Below are 21,675 nucleotides of genomic sequence, written 5' to 3'. Positions count from 1 at the left end.
ATGGGATTTCTGCCTGGCTGCCTTTGGGGACTGGGGCAGGGGGAGTGGTGGGCACCCAGAGGTAAGAAGGAGCTGCTAGAAGGAAGAAGGGAGTGAGGAGATACAGGAGGGGGCTAGCATTCAAAAAGGATAAATGTGTGACCTCATTTCCAATGGCCTTTCAATTTGGTTTTGGACAAAGACGACATCACTTGGCATCTTTCTGATATTGCTACGTTCTCAAAGGGCAAGTAACTCAGAGCAATGGGGTTGTGCAAAGCTCCCAGCACTGTGAAATAGGGATCACACTCAGGGTTTCAAGATCACCTGGGGCTCTCAGAAGGTCCATTGCGTGAGCTGAGGCTTGAGGGGTATAGCAACTAAGGTCTATACCCTAGTCGTTGCTCAGACAGCCTACTCCATTTTTTACTCAGCCCACTCTTTATCACTCCTATGTCTTGACTTCTGAAAACGTCCAATCATGGAAGACCAAGAGATGGGAGTTGGTGAGTGTGTCGGCAGAAGGAACTGCTTCTCATCCCAGTGTCTCCTCCAGCAGGGCTGCACCCCTCACGTGCCTCCCGCTCCCTGGGTTCCTCTGTCCCCTGTCCACAGTGTCCACTTCCTGTTTGTTATGCGTCTGGGGTGACACCCTGTCCGGTTAACTTGGCATTTCTGCCCTTCTGTAAGGTCATTGTAAAACCAATTATCTGCACAAAATCCCTTCCCCAAAACCTAAGATTTCTGGAGTGGCTCCTGGTTTCTTGACTAGCGCTTGACCAATAAGACCGCCCTGCTCTTATCTATTTCATATGTTGAGGCTCGCATGAAATTTAATTAGTAATAAAAGGTTCTGGTGGAGACTGAAAGAAAGAGGTTGGAAATGACCAATCTGGTTTGACCCCACACAGAGATGAGAGACGTGAAGACGCACAGAGGAAGGAATTCACTTTCTTCTCCGAGACAATGAGAAGTGCACCAGCTGGGTGGTGTCCCTTGATTTAAATAGGCTTTTAAGATGGAGATATCAAGCAAATAGCACAGAAGTATAGAATCTAAAGTGGAATGTAAAAATTGAAAGCAAACCCCATTCTTGGGGCTACGACCTTGAGGTAATTACAGGTAAAAGTTTGGGAAATAGTTGTCTAGACTTTTTAAAAACTTTATTTTATTAGAGCAGTATTCAGTTCATAGCCGAATTGAGAAAAATGTACAGACATCATCCATGAACAGCCTGTCCACCCTCTTCCCCAGCCTCTCTCACTCCCTGCAGTTCCCATGGGTGTGTCAACTGCTACGATTAGTAAGACTGAGTGGGCATGTCCTCTCAGCAGAACTCCTTCCATGGGTTTGAAGAAATGTTTCAGGACATGCATCCAATCATGCTTTCATTGTGCTAAGTATTTTCTCAGTCTTCACATTCTCTGTGCACTGCCTAGCTTCCCTCAGCCCGTCCCCCCGCAAAGTCCCGGTACCTGCAGTTCTTACTATCTCTACAGCTTATCCTTTCCAGAAGGTCCTGCTGCTGAACTCCTATAGTGTGGATCCTTTCAAGGGTGACTTCTTACACTGACCAATGTGTTTGTAATCTGCCCCATGTTTTTTCATGACTTGCTAGATGATTCCTTTTTATGTGCTGAGTGATATTCCATTGTCAGACTGCAGCCATGTTTATCCATTCACCCACTGAAGGACACTTTGGTGATGTCTGAATATATGAAGTATAAGCTCTCTCTCTCTCTCTGTGGTCTATCATCTTTTTTATTAAAAAATTGACATTATGAGGCTGGGGAGATAGGACGGGGTTAAGGCAACTGTGTTGCAGTGTAGCTGATGTCACTTTGATTCCCCAGCATCTCACATGCATCCCACCCCCAGGAGAGGAGCACAGAGTTATAAGCTTTCCTTGAACATCATGGGGTATAGTCCCCAAACTTACTTTCCCCCAATTTTTAAAAAAATAAATAAAAATTGGGGGCTGGAGCAATAATACAGCAGGGAGGGCGTTTGCCTTGCACGAGGCCAACCTGAGTTCGATTCCCAGCATCCTATATGGTCCCCCAAGCACCGGCAGGAGTAATTCCTGAGTGCAGAGCCAGGAGTAACCCCTGTGCATCGCTGGGTGTGACCCAAAAAGCAAATTAATAATAATAAAATAAATAAATAAAAGTCATAACATACTACACATCTGAACCTTCCATTTCCTGCTCTCCTGTAGCGGTATGCTATTGATTTCGCCCAGCTGAAACCTGTGACTTACCTTCCCAGATCTCAGCTTTCTCAGGTAAGGTATGGAAGGGGTGAAAGCACCTGCACCAGACCACTGGCTCTGGGTGAGACAGAAGGGGGGATAAAGTGTGAGAGAGCACAGTGGGGAGAAGCATGAGATAGCACAAGGAGAGAAAGCAGGGGGTAGCACAGGACAAGAAAGCACGCTCATTGCAGGCTGAGTTCCAGGGCTCTTTGTAATCAATTATTTTTACCTCCCCAGAAAGCAAAGTTAAGGCAGCTTAGGGTGCATTCATCCACCAAAGACTCAAAAGACTTGTTAGGGGAATCTTTCCCTGCTGTTCATGTAGGGATGGAGGTGATGGGATGGAGGTGGGATGGTGGGGGGGGTTCCGATGCCATGGACAAGAGCTGCACTTCCTGTCCACCATGGAAGCGGGCACTCAGCCATCCTTATGTCCAGACGATAAGGTGCTCACGTGGCCTTTCATCATTTTATTCTTCTACATTGACATTTTGGAATTCACCATAGTGCTATGCTACGTAGCCCTTAATGATAAGATGGTCTTTGCTACTGTTTTCGTTTCAGAGGAAGAAATAAACCCATAAACATTGTAAATGGTATCGTTTATCAAAGACATTTCTCTGTGTTGTAGAAACCTGTTGGAGGTCATTTTTCGTTGTGCCTTCCTGTGTCTCCGAGACCAGTACCCTACAAGGTAACTTCCTTGATAATTTCATGGCAGATAAATACCCCACTCGTGAGAATGCTATGCCCTGGGTTTAATTTCTCTTTTCCCTGGAAATCAGACTTTAGTTCTCAATCTCAGTAGCTATGTGTTCAGGCACTTTGCGCTCTGTTAGGATCAGGAAACACCGGCAAAAGTGGCAGAAATTATGTTTTCATAGGCAGCAAATTGGGGTGCACAACTTAGTGACAGCCCCATCAGGCCTCCCAAAGACTGGTTTAGCTCAAGGTCATCGAATGGGACTTCTGACCTGGCTTGCGTATTCACTATTTGCAGAGAAATAAATCAAGTCTTGCCAAGGTAATAGTACCCAGAGCTCTCGCCCTTTGCAAATACAGAGAAATAAGGAAGTTTCAAGCATCCTGTGGCTTGGAGATTTCCCAGCCCACAGGGTTCTCTGCCACCAGAGCTCCAGCCAGCTCCTCGAACTGAGAGTCTCTGAAGGCAGAACATCTCAGCTACATGAAGTGCTGGAAGGAATCTGGAGGTTCTGGAATTTTGTTTCCTCCATTCCACCAAAGTCTAGAGCCCCCTCTCCCCCCAGGACTCAAGACCCTCTCCCAGTTCACTCTCATTCCCCATGGGAAAGCAAACGTGCAAAAGCAAGGCCCTAGGGGTTCCTGAAGCAGCTTCCAGGTGCCTTTTTTTTTTTAGGCAACATGGTTCCCTCCCACAAAAGAAGCCTGCAGTTGATTTATGGCTCGTTTTCAGCACACAATACTGTAATTTTGTGAAATGATAGCAGCATCGATTCCAAAAGGTTTTCTCATTTCTAAAACTTTGCCAAGGTGCTAAATGCAGCCTGAGCGTGAGTATCCGCACTTCGCACTCCATTGATTTTATTGGCCCGATTCTCCAAGTGGATGTGACCACCCAGAGTTCCGGTCAGAGGCTGCGTCTTCCTTTCCTGGATCACAGGAGTCTTTTTCTTCAGGGAGTCAGAGCCTGTGAATATAGGTAGGGCTGACTCTCCAAGATGGTGCAGAGACACAAGAAATGCATTCATGTTGGCTGTTAGAGACTCGAGGCCTGCGTGAGAAATACATTTCAGATTCTCATCCTTAGTACATTTACTGTCTCCTTCCTCCCACACCCAAAGCCCTGGATTTTGGGCCACATCCAATAGTGCGTAGGGTTAACTCCTGACTGTGCACTCAGGGATCACTCTGAAAACCATCCAGGTGCCAGGGATAAAAACCCACATTGGTTGTTTGCAAGGCAAGGAAAGTGCCTTACCTGCTATCCTAGCTCTCTAATCCCTACTGTCTCCTTCTTGTCCCCAACTCAAGATAGGGAAAAAAGAAAAAGGAGCTACATCCAGGAATAAAAATATTACAGAATGAACAAGTCAGTGAATGGGTGAGTGTGATAAGTGAGAGGGAGAAAGAAGAGAGGAGATGAGGCAGGGAAGAGCCAACAAAATGGGGGGGGGAGAGGAAGTGGGGAGAGAAAGGGACCAAGAAATCTTCAATAAAGAAAAAACACTTGGTCAATGCAAAGTGAGTTTAGATTCCAAATAGAATCGAATCATCTGCCAGCTTCAGCAGAGGTCTGAGATGAGGATTCTTTGTGGAGGATTTGAGAAGGACACCCCTGTCACACTCACGGCTGTCTTTCCATCGACACTGGCCAGATTGGTTTTTGAACAGTTGGTACTTCTCGGCTAAGAGGACACTGGTGATTTGAGAGAAGAACTACAGCAAGTCTGGGGTGTTTGTAAATGGTTCTAAATTACAAATGACAGGCTAAAGGGCCTGGGATAATAAGAAAGGCATAAAGTGTTTAGGTGTCTTTCCTATTAAGACAGGTAAAAGGAGATAGAGCATCTGTCCCATAATTTATTGATCATCTGTTCTGAGCAGACATAGCTCATGGCTGTGTCCAGAGCTATAATTTCTCCAGAGATTATAGACTTAAGAGTAGGAGAAGCAAAACTTAAATGAATAAACTTAAATACACACATGAATAAACATGTCCTAAGTTTTGTTTTATTTTGGATTTTGTTTTTTCAGAAAGAAAGCTACGGAGAGAGAGAGAAGCAGGGGACCACAATGTGTTGGGTTGCAGAAATCTTCCCTGTCGAAGGATGGAGAAGGATAACAGGGTGAGTCTATGAAAGGGTTTCTTAAGTTTTTGTTAAGTCCCTGAGCTTATTGCTTTTTGGGAAGACCCTATGCCCAGCCAGCATGGTGGGAACATAGGAGGAGGAGAAGAGCAGATGAAAGGTGAGGGATCGAGACACATAAATCAGGAATCTGGGGGTTATCGTGAGTGTGATAACTCAGGGGAGTCATTGGTAGATTTTTGGACAAGGGAGTTTTCAGACTTGAATTGACTTCTAAGAAATACCAGGCCACAGAGTGAAGATTGGGTAGGAAAGTTAGAGAAGTGGGGGACCCCATTAGAGAGTGACTTTGAGCATCATGGCAAATAATAACAGTGGCTTGAACCAAGGCAAAAGGACAGAAATAGAGGGAGGGAGACTAGAAGGATCTGGTGAAGGATTGGTTGGCTATGGAAAGGGACAGTGAAGGAATGACCTCAAGATCTGGAGTGGACCTCACCTCCTCAAGTAGAGAGAAAGAGAGGGAAGATTCCTTCCTGACTCCACAAGCTCATAAGCATTCCTCTGAGGGAGCCAGGAGGCACTCTCCCAAAGAAAGAACCCCCTAATTCTCTCAGAACATCCTGGCTTTCCTCACACCTAGAGAGAGGGTGGATCCAGCAGCCTGGAAGAGGGCTGATTGCCTGAGAAGCCCACAGAGAGGAATCCAAAAGAGTTGAATGTTACAGAGTATTTGAAAAATACTCTCATATCCTTATGGTGACCTCAGACCATTGTGAGAAGCATCCTGAGTCACCTCGGGGTTCATCATGGGCTCATCATTTTTATTGTTTCTATAACCTTCTTTTAAAAAGAAGCTGGCATATCATCAGGCCCTCTAATGCAGTGGCATCCAGACGTTTAACCATAACTCACAGTGAGAAATACATTTACATTCATGCCATCACACACACACACACACACACACACACACACACAGAGCACTGCCCTAGAATAATACTCTTACAGCATGTGGAGGATTGACAATACTGGTGGTCTCAATCCACTAAATGGATGTTCTAGCTAATGGATTGTGACCGAGAATTTGAAAGGCACTAGCCCAGAGCCTGAACTTCAAGCCCTCAGGTGTCAAGCAGACAGTGACAAACGCTTCCTCTATTGCTCTGCTTGATTCACTCCTCAGGAACAGTTGGATTTTTATTTATATTTTTGCTCTAAACAAACACAAGTAAGTTAGTTTTCACTTCCTCTTAGTGGGGATGTTTCCACTCCACAGAATAGTTGAAATATAACCAGGTGTTGGTTGTCTCCAGTTGAAGCAGAACATAACAATCTATTAAGGCTGCAGTGGTCTTATATGGGACAGTGACCTCTTTATGAGGATGAAAGTTTATTTCTTTTATTTGGGGGAGGGAAGTCTGGGGGCTACATCCAGCATTACTCAGGGATTACTTCTGGTTCTGTGATCAGGGACCGTATGCAGTGCCAAGGATCAAATAAATTAGGACACAAGCAAGGCAAGACATATATTATGTCTCCAGGCCAGAAAACTTATTTTATTTAATTTTTATGTATATTTTTAATTGAACCACCATGAGATACACAGTTACAAATTTGTCCATGATTGGGTTTCAGTTGTATAATGTTCCAACACCCGTCCCTTCACCAGTGAACATTTCCCACCACCCAGTTTTCCTCCCGTCAACACCCATCCCACAGCCTGTCTCTACAGCAGACTCTTCTCTCTCTCTTTCCTTTCCTTTTATGCACTATGTTTTGCAATAATACAGATACTGAAAGGTTATCATGTACGTACCTTTCCTTCTTTCAGCACTCAGACAATCTATTTCCAGCTAGGATTGTCAGAGTGGTGTCTCCTCTGTCCTAACTGCCTGCCCTCCCTGTGGGCAAACTTCCAACCACGGACCACTTCTCTTGGCCCTCATTTCTTGAGGGCCTTGGGTCTTGTCCTTGGGTCTTAGTCTCATACTATACATTTTTTATATCCCACAGATGAGTGCCATCAGTCTATGTCTGCCCCTCTCCCTCTGGCTCATTTCATTCAGCATGATACTCTCCATGTCCAACCCTTTATAAGCAAATTTCATGACTTCATTGTTCCTGGTGACTGCATAGCATTCTATTGTGTACAGAAGCCATAGTTTCTTTATCCAATCATCTGTTCTTGGGCATTTGGGTTGTTTCCAGATCCTGGCTACTGCTATTAGTGCTGCAATGAACATAGAAGTGCAGATAGCAAGAAAATTTATTTTAATAAAAGGTCATGTCAAGAGTCTATCACGGTGGGGGCTGGAGCGATAGTACAGTGGGTAGGGCGTTTGCCTTGCACGCAGCCGACCTGGGTTCGATTCCCAGCATCCCATATGGTCCCCTGAGCACCACCAGGGGTAATTCCTGGGTGCAGAACCAGGAGTAATCCCTGTGCATTGCCGGGTGTGACCCAAAAAGCAAAAAAAAAAAAAGAGTCTATCACGGTGGTCTCTGGGTTTTCTCTTTTTTTTTCTTCAAGAAATGTGTTTTTTGTGACTCTGCAAGAAGGGGGAAATTGCCAGAATCAGTCCTAGGGCTAAAAGTATTTGAGCAGACATTTAAAGATTCTACTTAAGCAGACACTAGCTCTCCTAAGTTGATGTCATTGGTCAGAATAGATATAAGAGCTGGGGAAAGAGGGACATGGGAGAGGATGGAGTCCCTTTGCAGAACCAACCTATCTTTGGCATCCATTTGGCCTGACCCCAAGCCCTGATATATGGAGCCTTTCAACCTCAGTTGACTCCATTTTAAAACTGGGCTAGAGTGATAGTATAGAGGGTAGGGTATTTTCTTTTCACACAGCCAACCTAGGTTATGGTTCCCTGAGCACTGCCAGAAGTAACCCCTAAGCATGGTCCAAATCGCCCACTCCTTCAAAAAAAAATTCAGATCTTTTAATTTCAAAGGTAAATAATGGTGTTATGTTGTAAGAAGTGTATAAAAGAGAACAAAGTAGAAGGAAAAAAAGAGGAATGAAGGAAAGAGAAAAAGAGAAAGAGAGAGATACTAAGAAATAAAAATGGGGAGGGGAATATAAAATTCAACCCAGATCATATCCCCTGGAGAACCACCAAATAAATGTTGTGGTGCACATCTGTCAATTGCTTCTGCTCACGTTGCTTCTGATCTCACATACACCGGTCTTTTAAGATCAGTTCTTATTCCTTCAGCTCAATGCAATTTTTGTCTTCTCTCTGGTCTTAAAATTCTGGTGTCATGGCCCTGCAAAGGTTCTTGATCGCACTAAGCATGTGTCTCAGCAGTTTTTCTTCAAAATGGATGGATAGAGATAATGGATGGATAGCTAGATGGATAGATTAAAAAAAAAACCTCTGACTCCAAATGCAGCATTAATCATATAATTCCTATATTTAGGAAGTGAATTGATATTAAGTTACCACTAAGTGAGTGTTTTCCATTGGGCTTCTAAAACATAAAACATAAGAAGTAAGTCTAAATTATTTTAATGTTATCTTGTCACTATATGACATTACAAGTTTCTGTGGTTCTATAGTGAGCATTTTAATCATTTATCAATTTACTTATATATTATGTATACCATATTCTAATCTACAAATTTAGATGATATTAATTGTGATGTTACCAGTATCTATCAAAATGTAGATGGTCAATAAATATTTGTAGGGTTGAACTAAAGAATGCTGAGTTCATTACTGGCTCACCCACCAAGGACAGACAGGGATCATTATCGATGGTTTTGTACAGGCAGCAGGGTTTTTAGAACCCATGAGTCAGGGTAATTAGCTCAATCCTCTCCATGTCCCCCAAAATAAACAGATTAATAAAAGAGGGTCCAATCCTGCCTGTTTGCCCAGGAAGCCATTCTATTGCCCTAACCAAAATTCAAAACCCTCTGGCCTCATGCTGCCAGAGCCGTTTCCTGTTCCCAAGCCCTGTGCAGAAAAACAAAAAAACATTCACCTTGTCCTAAGCCTCATGCAGTCTGGGACGCCAGCTGGGGGAGGGGGGCTCGGGGGGTTGAGGGGTGGCCAGAGATGCTGACACCACTCTCCCTCTCTTTTCTAAAAACGTTGCCCGAGAATTTGGCTTCCTTCTTATAACAAGGATGAGCTTAGTGTGCGTCTTATCTTTAATCTCCCCCAATCTGCAGAGGCCTGTGTGTATTTTGGCTTGGATTTCCAGACGCTGTCATTTGTTCTGAGCTTCAAAGGTCTATTTGCTGTTGGATCAATTGGCATGACGCCTGCAGTGCTCCGAGAGGCTGACATGGTCTCTAATTGCTCAGATTGGTCGTGAGGGAGCTGGTGCCTCCCGCATCCTGCCCCGTGTCTTCTTTCTAGAATTGATTTAGGGAGATTCGCTCCCTGCTGCTTACTCCTTTGGAGATCAATCTTCTGGGGCTTAGAGAAATAGGACAGTGGGTAGGGCCCACCCAAGTTTGATCTCCAGCATCCCCTGTAGTCCCCTGAGCACCACCAGGATTAATTCTGAGCGCAGAGCCAGGAGGAACCCATCGCCAGGTATGGCCCCCAAACAAAGCAAAAATAAGATCATGGTTTTCTGGAGACTGCCATCTAAATACTCCTAGAGGTTGTGGGGAGTTTGCAGCCGCTCTTACCAGCCACCCTGCACCTTGACTCCACACGTGCTTTCACTGCAAACTCCAGCACCTGCTCCTTTCTCTGCCAGCTGCCTGGGGGGCTCGGAGCCTTTGTCCGGGTGATGTAGTGAGGAGCAGGAAGTATCAGGACACTTGCATTCCCCCAAGGACAGTGTGGGAGCTAGAGCCTGTGCACCTTTGCCCCCATTTTGGACAACCTGAGCTAAGGCTGCACTACACTCCTCTCCTTGTTCCTCGCGCTGGGAGCCCCCCTCCCCACCTGTCCCTGCCTTACCCTCCTATCTGCATTTCCTGAGGCCCCTTCAGGATAAAAGCACTTTCATATAACCCCCTCCCTGCCCTTGAGGCAAGGCGGGGGTGGGGGGCTGCTGAAAATCCCAACCTAGTGTTTCTGGAATTCCAGAAGGCAGTGACCTGGCAGAGAAATTCAACCACTGGCACATTCTATTGGTCATGGAGAATTACACTGGCCCCTGCCTATGGCTTTTAATTTTGTTCCAAGTCTCTCTTGAGGTATTTGAAGGTGAGAGAAAGGGTCCCAAGCATGGAAGAGAATTCAAGGGGTCCGACTCTCAAAGGGGCCTAGTCTCACAGTGAGGCTGAGGGAAAGCAGCAAGGGACAGAGGCCCTGGGGACTTGGGCTGCGAACCGAACTTGACTTTCAGCAACTGTAGTCAAGGCAAGGTGGGAACCAGCCTTCCTGCCCACATGGTGGCCACCAGGAGTCTTGTGGGGTTGAGGCAATGCCGGGGGCTACATACCAGTGTGCCACATGAGAGCAGTTGCCCAGTGACTCCCGGGGCCAGTGCTGGCTGGTTTTCCCAGAGCAGCAGGTGACAACTGTCAGAGCTGCCTTGACTGGTAGCATCTACCTGGCCCTGAGGCACCATGTTCATTTGAAAACTCTCACAATGCTCTCAGGCTTTCTTCCCCTTGCAGGAGTGATGGGGAGGAAAGGCCCGAAAGGACGAGATGGGCGAAACCCAAGCTCTTGCCCGGGGTTGGGGGCGGGCCAAGGGCAGTCACTGCTCCAGAACCAGCCTTCAATTTTCTCCTTTGACCACTGGTGATATTCCAGCTCATGGCTGCTGGCACCAAGATCCTTGCTCCATGTTTACATATTTCTCCAAAGAATGTTATCCAGAAAACTCCACATGTCTTTTGCTTTCTGCTAAAGGCTAATATGACAACTGACCCTCAGACAGGTGGGTGTAGGATAGGGAAAGCTTTTTAAATTTTTTTTAATTGGGGGTTCCACACCCAGTGATGCTCAGGAGTTATTCCTGGCTCTGCAATCAGAAGTTACTCCTGGCTGGGATACCAGGAATCGAACCTGGGTTGGCCATGTGCATGGCAAAATGCTCTGCCCACTGTTCCTATTGCTCCAGTTTCCTGAAAGGGAAAACTCTTAGCCTGATGGTGTGGTGGTGGACAAACCTGGCAGCCTGAGTTCTTGTGGGTCTCCCTACACCCATGTTCCCTGCACCCTTCTTTAACTTAGCACACCTGGATGGATATCCAGGGCTAGCATTACTGCTGAATACCACAGAGCACAAATGGATGCTGCTTTTGATTGCAGCCTGGTGAGACCCCAGCCAAGGGTCCAGTTAAGCATGGAACTGAACTCCTTGTCCGTAGAAACAGGAGATAATAAGGGGGTTGTTGGTTTCAGTCCTGAAGCTATGATGATATTGCTGTGCAGCTACACAAACTGAGTTTCAAGGGTATGTTATTCCAGTGAAGAGGAGAATAATAAGGCTAATGAAGTCTTTTTCTCCACCCTCACAGCAACCATCAAAAGGATCTAAAGCCCTGGGGAGAAACGACAATGCCACCACCCTAAATGAAACAATGAACAGCCTTCCCCTGGAATTCTAAGGATACCAGTGACACATTTGCAGCAGAGACAAGCAGAAGGACCGATTGGACTGAGGTTAGGTGGTGGCCACATACAGACATCAGGGATAGCATTCTGGCACCACTCGTCATTGACAAGGTCAGAATCAACGTCTGACATTGCCAGCATTTCATAATTACCTTGGAAAACATAGACCTCACCTGATGGGTTGGAGGTGAGTGGTCAACATTGCTATTACAAATGTATGTTCACATCTGGGGCTGGAGAAATAGTACAGTTTGTAGGGCATCTGCTTGGCACATGGTCGACCCAGGTTTAATCCCTGGTCCCCTGAGCACCTCCAGAGTAGAGCAGTGCAGAGCCAGGGTAACCCCTGAGCATCGCCAGGTGTGGCCCCCAAACCACAAAGAGTGTGCATATATAAATTCCCCTTTATTACCTAACCAAAACAAGAAATCTCTTTTGGGGAGAGAGGGTGGGGATGGTGGGTGCATCTAAGCATGTGTTGCATCATCCAAGCATGCTGGGGTCATTCCTAGCAATACTAAGCCAACCAGGTTGGAAGTTCAATGTTCAGTCCAGCTGTGCTGGGGACCACCAGGGCCACTGGCCAGTGCTGGGGGCTACACCCTTTGTTGCTAGCAGGAGCATACAGGGCCTTGTGTATACCAGGCATGTACTTAATCTTTGTAGTCATCGTCCTCCCCATTCCACCCACCTCAAATATGGGTCTTTTCAAAGTCAATAGCACTGTTGTCCAGTTGTTCATCGTTTTGCTCAAGCGGGCACCAGTAACGTCTCCATTGTGAGACTTGTTGTTACTATTTTTGGCATATCGAATACACCACGGGTAGCTTGCCAGTTTCTGCCATGCAGATGGGATATTCTCGGAAGCTTGCAGGTCTCTCCAAGAGGGACCAAGGAATTGAACCCAGGTCGATCGCATGCAAGGCAAACACCCTATCCACTGTGCTATCGTTCCACCCCTTCAAAGTCAGTATTTATCATTTTTCATTGTGATTGTGTAATTGTCCAGGATAAAGTTATTTTATTCACAACCATTTCCCTACTGAAGGTCCTTGATTAATTTTAATCTCTTTATGCATAATTTGTGTGTGTAGAGACTGTTAGGGAGGGAGATTTGGACCACAACCTCCAGTGCTCAGGAGCTACTCCTGGCTCTTATGCTCAAGAGTGACCCCTGGAGGTGCTAAGGACCTTGTCTAGTTTGGGGTTGTATTATAAGGCAAACACCTTACCCTGTATATTGTCTCTGTCTCTGTCTGTCTGTCTGTCTGTCTGTCTGTCTGTCTGTCTCTGTCTCTGTCTCTGTCTCTGTCTCTGTCTCTGTCTCTGTCTCTCTCTCTCTCTCTCTCTCTCTCTCTCTCTCTCTCCTGTCTTTCTGTCTTTGTCTTTCTGTCCCTGTCTTTCTCCCCTGTACATTAATATTCTTATGCAGATTGGTGCACTTTTTATGAACTATAGTACCCAAAAGGAAATTAAGGGGTCAGGAGACGTGTGTTAAAAATTTTGGTTTTGGTTTGGGGGTTATACCAGTGGTCCTCAGGAACATCTCCTGGCTTAGTGCTTGGTGGTCAGAGGACCTTTAGGTGCTGGGGACCAAACCCAAGGTCTTACATCCAAAGCAATATTCCAATCTGTTTATCAATCTTGCCACCTCTAATTTTTTTAAAGTGAGCAAATATTCTTATATTGTTCTCTGAAACAATTGCCACAGTTCTTCAGTGAAGTATGAGTTCCCTTTAATACAAGTTCCCACCAGGAGTGTGTCAAATGAGGGAGAGAAAAAGAACACAAAGACATCTATCTGACAGTAATTGATATTGGCATCATTTATTCAATAAATACCACTAGGCATTTGTTAAATATCTTAATGTACTCGTTGTATGTTGCTTATTTATCTCTGGTGCCTCTAGTTTTTGTTGTTAGATATCTTCTTCAAGTTATTAGAATTCTTTTTATACTAGACATTAAAATGACCATACGTTGTGTATTTTATTTCTCACTATTTAGTTAACTTTATGGAAATATTTAATATATAAATTAATAAATTTACTGCTTATTTAATTATTAAATTTTGGGCTGGAGTGATAGCACAGCAGTAGGGTGTTCACCTTTCATGCGGCCGACCCGTGCTACGGAGAGTATCGCGCCCGCACGGCAGAGCCTGGCAAGCTACCTGTGGTGCATTCAATATGCCAAAAACAATAACAAATAAGTCTCACAATGAGAGACATTACTGGTGCCCACTCGAACAAATCGATGAGCAACGGGATGACAGTGACAGTAACAGTGACAATTAACTCACTTTTTAAAGTTGATGGCAGAACTACTCAATGGTAAAAAACCTGAAAGCTTTTTCCTTTAAAGTCAGGAACAAGACAGAGCTATCTGGTACCTTTATTGTTATTTAATTTAGCATTAGCAATCTTAGCCAGAGCAATCAAAAAAGAAATTCAGATTGGAAAATAAGTGAAACTATCGTTTGCAGATATGAAAATGTATGTAGAAAACCCTAAAGGCTCCATTTAAAAGCTATTAGAAAGTTAATGATACAGCAAAGTGGTTAAAAAAATCAATATATCAAAATATGCTTCATTTCTTTGTACAAATAATGAATGAGGAGAATTACAAAATAATTCACACGCATTTATAATGCATCCAAAAGAATTAAATACCTAGAAATAAACTTAGCAATAGAGGTGAAAAATCTCACTAAAACAGTGCAACACTGTTAAAAGATACAGACCAAGACACTAAGAGAAGATGCATGTGCATGGGTAAGTTAATACAGTGAAAATTTACACTTTATTGAAAATAGTACAAAATTAGTGCATTACCTGAATCGCAATGTCATTTCAGAAAATAGAGAAAAATATGTTAAGGTGTATATTAAATCATAAAAGACCCTGAAATGCAATGGAAATTCAGAGGAAAGGGGGAAAAAAGGGGGGGCATCATGGTATCTTACTCTAAATGATACTACAAAGCAGCATTTATTAAAACTGTATGATATTTACATGAAAATAAATCGATGGAATAGAACTGAGAGTCAAAAAATATGCCCACATACTTATTGATATTTAATTTTTGGTAAAGGAAGAACATACAAGGGGTAAAATCTTTTCAACAAATTGTGCTGGATAACAGACAACCACCTGTAAAAGAGTGGAACAAGACTGTTTCCTAAGGTTGGAGCGAGAGCACAGTGGAAGGGCATGTGCCTTGCATTCAGCCATCCTGGGTTCGATTCCCAGCATTCCATATGGTCCCTCAAGCACTGCCAGGAGTAATTCCTGAGTTCATGAGCCAGGATAACCCCGGTGCATCACCAGGTGTGACCCAAAAAGGAAAAAAAAAGACGGTTTTCTAGCACTATTTACAGAAATAAACTCAAAATGGGTGAGAGGGCTGGATGTAAGATGCCAGACTATGAAGTATATAGAAAATAACATAGGTGAAACTTTCCATGACATTAACATTAGAGACGTCCTTAGCACTAGACACCTCCACCAACAACAAGGAAAATTTAAAAACAATTAGTACTACATTAAGTTAAAAGCTTTTGTACACAAATAAGAAAATATAAACAGAATGAAAGTATAGTCTACTGGATGGAAAAGAACTTTGCACATCACCATGTGGTAAGAGGTTGGTCTCCATGTGCATAAGGAACTCTAAAAAGAACTAAAAAAAGTAAAAAGGCAGAGGCAGAGGGTTTGAATAAACACTGCTTCAAAGAGGACACTCAAAGAGGCCTGGGTACATATCTGGTGTGCATAAGACTTTGGTTTTGAGATTCAGTACTGCAAAGATCACCTTTACACTGCCAGGTTTCGGGGAGGGGAGTGCAGTCAGCACCACTGGAGAGTGCCTCCCAATCCCAGGAAAAAAATAAAGAGGACATGCAGATGGCTAGTAAGTATATGAAAAAAATGCTCATCATCCCTGATAATCAGGAAATGCAAATGCAATGAGACACGTACACCCCCCATAACTAAAAATGACTTGAACGCAAGGAGAAATAACAAGGTTTGCAAAGTGTAGAGACAAAGGAAGTCTCGTGCAGTGTTACCAGGAATGTAAACTGATGCAACCATTTTGAAAAAAATGCTTTGGAGTCTTTTTAACTACAAATAAGAGTTACATGTGATCTAGCAATCCCACACTGGACTGTTTATCTAAAGAACACAAAAAAAATCATAAAGATAGTTATATCCACCCCAATATTGATGACTACCCTTGGTTCTTAGGTGTTTACAGTAGCTAAAAGATGGAAGCACCCAAGGACCAATCAACAGATGAGTGGATAAGTGGTCCTTTTACACAACGGCCTGCTACTCAGTTATGGAAAAGATAAAATTTTATTATTCACAACAAAGTGGAAGGAGTTTGAGGGAACTAGATAAAACAAAGCAAATCAGAAAGAAAATACAAGTATGGAATGATTTTGCTTATGTCTTCCTACAAGGATATAAAACTAAAGAACAGACAAAATCAAAATAGGATGATCCAATGGACATTAGTGCTTGAACTGCAGTTACACAAGAAGGAGGTCATGGATGGAGATACAGTGTCTGTGCTAATATTGATTCCTTATTGTATCAATTACTATAACATTGTAACATGTTTTGAAACTGGAAAAATTGTTATTTTCAAGAATGCGTTGACTCTTTGGGGGCCTTTATATTTCACTTATTATAAATATTAAGATCAGTTTGGCAATCTATAAATATGACAATTGAAATTTTTATAAGGACTGCATTTAATATGTAGATATGCTTGCCTACTGTTGCAAAATTTACAATATTAAAAATCCATGAATATAGATCTTTTCATTTATTTAGATTTTCATCTTTCAACAATGTTTTGCATTTTTAGTGTATACAAGTCCTGTATGTTTGTAAAATTTAATCCTAAGTATAATGCTAGTGTAATGTTGATATAGTTGTTAAAATTAATTTCATTTTTGTTTTAGTTATTGCCAGAAATACAATTTTTTGAGTATTGATCTTTATCTTAAACTTTAATGACTTTGTCCTTTCTTTTCTTTAGAATTTTATATATGTAATATAATTCATCTACAAATAGTAGTAGTTTAACATCTTTCAATCTGATTGCCTGTTAGTTCTTTTCTTTGCCTAATTGCTAGAGTCTCTAGACTAACACTAAATAGAAGTCATAAAAGTTGACATCTTGGTCTTATTTCTAATCTTAAATAGAGAGCTTTCAGATTTTCACCATTAAGTGTGTTATTATCTGTGGATACCATGTACACTTAAGAAGTTTTTAAGTTTCTGTCTAGTTGGAACATACTCCTCTAAGTTAAATTTATTTCCCAACTCTCTTTTCTCTAGGATTTTTGCAATTTTATTTTCATTAATTATATTTGTCAGCTGTGTGATTACCTTTTGATTCTTTTTGATTACTTCTCTTTCTTTGCTGAGATTTTCTATTTAAAAAAATTGTTTCATGAAAGAGTGGGATAGAAAGTACAGCATCAGGTCATGTTCAACCCAGTTTCGATCTCCAACACCACACATGGCTCCCTGAGTCACTGTCACTGTCACTGTCATCCCGTTGCTCATCGATTTGCTCGAGCAGGGACCAGTAACGTCTCCATTGTGAGACTCATTGTTACTGTTTTTGGCATATCAAATACGCCACGGGTAGCTTGCCAGCTCTGCCATGCAGGTGAGATACTCTAGGTAGCTTGCCAGGATCTCCAAGAGGGACGGAGGAATCGAACCCGGGTTGGCTGCGTGCAAGGCAAACACCCTACCCGCTGCGCTACCAAGTACTGCCAAGAATGATTCCTGAGCACATAGCCAGGTGTGACCCAAACCTAAAGCAGTTTTTTGCTTCATGAGATAGTTCAATACTTTACTTATGTATTTCATCATAACTATTTTAATGCCTTCTCAATAATTCCAGCTTTTGATCCTTCTCAGTATGGGTATCTGTTGGCTGTCTTTTCTCATTGAGGTTATATCTTTCCTCATGCAAATTCGTTGACATCGGTCTGGTTCTTGGTCTGAGTAGTGGGTTTTCTGTTGTGTGCTGGCCATCAGAACTATTATGCGGTGGGACTCGGGATTTGGATGTCATTCTTCAGCAGGCAGTGGCATGTGGAGATGCTAAGGCGTGGCATGGGGAGTTCCTCTTTGTGCTCCACCAACACCTCCCCTGCCATAGTGCAACACTCATGCCCACAGCCTCGTTGCACGATGGGGTGGGTGTTCACCTCTACCCCACTAGGGCGTCCTTGTGAAAGTGGGACTCTGACTTACTCTACCACATTCCCTCCAAGCGGGTGCATATGTTCATCTCCCCTCTGACTCTAGAGACACCAGACAAGTTGCTGGGGAGGGACACAGGCTGCAAGTCACCCCCCTGCCATCACTCGTTCCACTCCCACTGGAAATGAGTGGGAAATCACTGGGCTCATTCACCCACCCAGGGGACAGGGTGAAAGGTGGAAGTGACAAGCCTTGCCTGGTACCTCCTCATGAAGCCTGATATGGGTGGATGGGGGCAGAGGGTCAGCTCACACAACGTCACACTCGTGATGTTATTGGGGCAAGGGAATCAGTGCTACCTATTGGGTGGGTGATGAGTGATGGGCGTCCCTCTGAATCTCAGCAGTTCTTCCTTACAAGGGAACTGGAGTCCGTTGCCTGTTTCCTCTTGGTTGGGGACTAGAATATTAATTCCCTGGTGGTGCAACCTTCTGCTTCTGCACAATGGGAGACAAAAAATTAGTTTCCTGTTGGCTCATCCACTTACACCCCCAGAGGACACCATAGCGGCGGACATTTACTGAGACTTTACTGTGTCCCAGATATAGTTCTAAGTCCTTTGACTGCATGACCTTATTTAATCCTCACCACACTCCTACAAGGGGAGTCTGGTGGACTCTTCTCTGCAGATGAGAAAACAACACAGGCATAGGGAAGTGGGGTCACTTGCAAACTATGTTGAAGTGTGCTGGGAGAGAGGTGGTATTCTACTAAATCTAAACCAGTGGATGCTTGCTTCAGAACTCACTTTCCCCGAAGGCACTAAGGTATCTGATGCCTTTCCCTAGAAGTTTTACAAGGACTTCTTGTGACTTCTGATAGTATTGATGTATTTTACTGCAACAACTCGGTGGCGCGCAACCCTCTCTCTTTGGTTACCTGAGCGCCCCACCCCCTGCTTTAAACTACAAATGTCCCTAAAAGAACTTTGAAGACTCCAACCCTTTGTGACTGGGTATGAATTCAGTGTCTTAGTTCGCCTCCGATGGTCAATGGCCTTTGTCTGTATATCAGGCCTGGGAAAGGAGAGAAATCTGAAGGCCTAGGGACATTATTTGAGAAGCAGATGAACTATGGAACAGGAATTACAGAGCTCTCGGCTACAGGCCTCCAGCAGCCAGAGGTCATCCAAAAGGCACTTTTCACAGCTAAAGGGGCAGACTGGAGGGGACAGGGCATGGAGAGGGTACCAAGGAAGCCTGGGACACTGAAGCCAGCCCATGTCCAACCTGATATCTGGCCAGAGTCCTAGTGTCTGTTCTCAGCCTGTGTTTCCTTCCATGTCCAGTTTCCTTAGATGAGGGCTGGTGATCAGGGTTCTGCCCTGCTAGGATACAGCCCTCACAAACTCCTCCGGCACACTAACCACATTCCATGTCTATCCTCATGCCAGGCCCCACCTCTTCTCTCTGCACATACTGACCTAGAGAGGGCAGGCGGAGCAGATATTGTCACTGGCTTGCCCTGATTTTTGGTCACCTGAATTCTCAATAGCTACAATAGCTATAATTTTTCAGGAGGTTAACCCCTTCCCCTCAGGGAATTTGTCTCTCCTTTCTCCTCTCCTACTTAGGAATTGGGACCCTGGCCAGAGAAATGGGGATACGGTCAGAGGAGGCTCAGTGTTAAGAGGATCAACCTTCCATACAGAAGGGCCCTGAGTAAGATAAGGCACAGCACCCTGACCCAAGCACCTCTGTATGACAGAGGGTCCTCAATGCAATGGAGGTGCAGTGCTCCCCGAGGGATCCCCTCTTGTCTGCACACTTACATTTCCCCCTCTTCCCTGTCACCTTTCCATTGTCCCAACAAACCTCAAGAAGACTTGGGTGATGGCAGTTGGTTCATGGAGTGGTTCCAGAGGGAGCAGGAAAGGGAAGAAAGGGAATCATTTAAAAACAACTTGCTTACAGTCAGGTTCTTGAGAGCACACGCCGGAGACATCTCAGTACTATCCCATGGGGGCTGAGGACTGGGGGATAAATCTGCACTGAGGGGTGCAGGTGCCAGTGTGGTTGGTGGCACCCATGGATTAATGAGCCACATCTGTGACAGAGACCCCGGGCCCTCTGTGTTCTTGCTTCAGATGATTCTATTTCTAAGTGTTGGCACCAACCATTTTTCTCCCGTTGCTGGACACTCCAGAGGCAGAATCATGCTCTGCTCTGCTGATAAATTCCTCTTTTAGGTTCACCTTTCTTTTAATTTACAAGGGATTTGGGACTTTGCAATGTCAAAAGAAGGGGGAGGAAATGGAATACGGATTCCGGCATTAAAGATTACTATTGCGGGATATTGCACCGCATCTTTTTTTTTTCTTCTGGTGAATTATTAATAAAGTCTGTTTTTGTTTAATGCCTGCTAATAATTTCTAAAAACAGATCTACAACTTCAGCTGTAAATGCATGTCCATGAATCACTCTCCTGAAACACAACTGCATGGTTAGTAGAAACCTCCAGCAATAAACAACTTCATCTGTCCCCCGTTCCACTGGAATGGCAGACAGACTAGGGCGAGTTCAAGGTGAGCTGGGAGTGAGGGGAGCCTGGGACAGAAGGAAAGTTTCCCAGCTGTTTCTGTGGGTCTACACCAAAGGAAGGAGGTGGAGGGAGGTGTGGGGGAGGGGCACTGCCACCTGAGCTCAAGGAAGGGCAGGACAGGCCCACAGAGCTCCTTCACCCGTAGGGCACTGAGCGTCTCCTTTAGGTCCACCAGAGAAGGAACGGGCTTCTGACCCTGATTAACAAAGTAGAAAACAGACTCTAGGATACCTGGTGAAGTCAAGCAGGGCTTAAACTTTGGATGGAGGGCTAGCCTTGCCTCACTTTGGCGACTTTACTGCCAAATGGCCTTAAAACTCAGTTTAGGACAGGAGCAATAGTAGCGCAGGTAGGATGATTGCCTTGCTCATGACCAACCTGGGTTCAATCCACAGCACCCATAGGGTTCCATGAGCACTGCCATGAGTGATCCTTGAGCACAGAGCCAGAAGATAGGGCCTGAATACTGCCAGGTATGGCCCCAAAACCAAAACATAAAACAACAACAACAAAATACCTAAGACAATTTGTCATTCCATGGGGGGAATAAGTGTCTTTTACACCTGAAAGAATCTTGAGGTGGAAATAAAGCAATTCTCAATGTCTGTTTTGTTTTATTCTTATTTTCTTGTTTGTCCTTTGTTTGTTTTGGGGCCACACTCGGTGATGCACAGGAGTTACTCCTGGCAGTGTTCTGGGGACCACAGGGGATGCTGGAACCCAGATTGGCTGTGTGGAAGGCAACGCCCTTCCTGCTATACCGTCACTCTAGTCTCCAGTTCCCAATGTTTATTTTGAAAATCCCCCCTTCCCAAGAGATTTATTTTGTTTGGGGCACATCCAGCAATATTCAGTGGCTACTCCTGGCTCTGTGCTCATAAGTGACTCCTAGCAGTGCTTTGGAAGACCGTATGTGGTGCTGGGGGTTCGAACTGGCCACATTGCAAGATAAGTGCCTTACCTCCTCTTCACCATCTCTCCACCATCCTCCCACCGAAGACTTTGACATCTGCCTCAGCCTTTCGGGAAGAACCTACTAATTATATGCTTCATCCATGGACTCAATTCCAAGTTCTTAGAAGAGATGATTTCACATGGAGTCACTCATTTTCCAGTGCTCCTAAAAGGCACATAAGTTGCTGGACATGCAGGGGTCCAATGGGATCCGAAACAGAGGTGCAGTGCTCTCTGAGGGATCCCCTCTTGTTTTGCACACTTAGGAGATTCCCCCCTCTTCCCTCTCACCTTTCCATTGTCCCAACAAACCCCAAGAAGAC

Source organism: Sorex araneus, chromosome 4 (assembly GCF_027595985.1).
Source record: "Sorex araneus isolate mSorAra2 chromosome 4, mSorAra2.pri, whole genome shotgun sequence".
In the NCBI taxonomy this organism is placed as follows: Eukaryota; Metazoa; Chordata; class Mammalia; order Eulipotyphla; family Soricidae; genus Sorex; species Sorex araneus.
The sequence above is the reverse complement of the archived record's forward strand: the minus strand, read 5'-3'. Positions refer to the sequence as shown.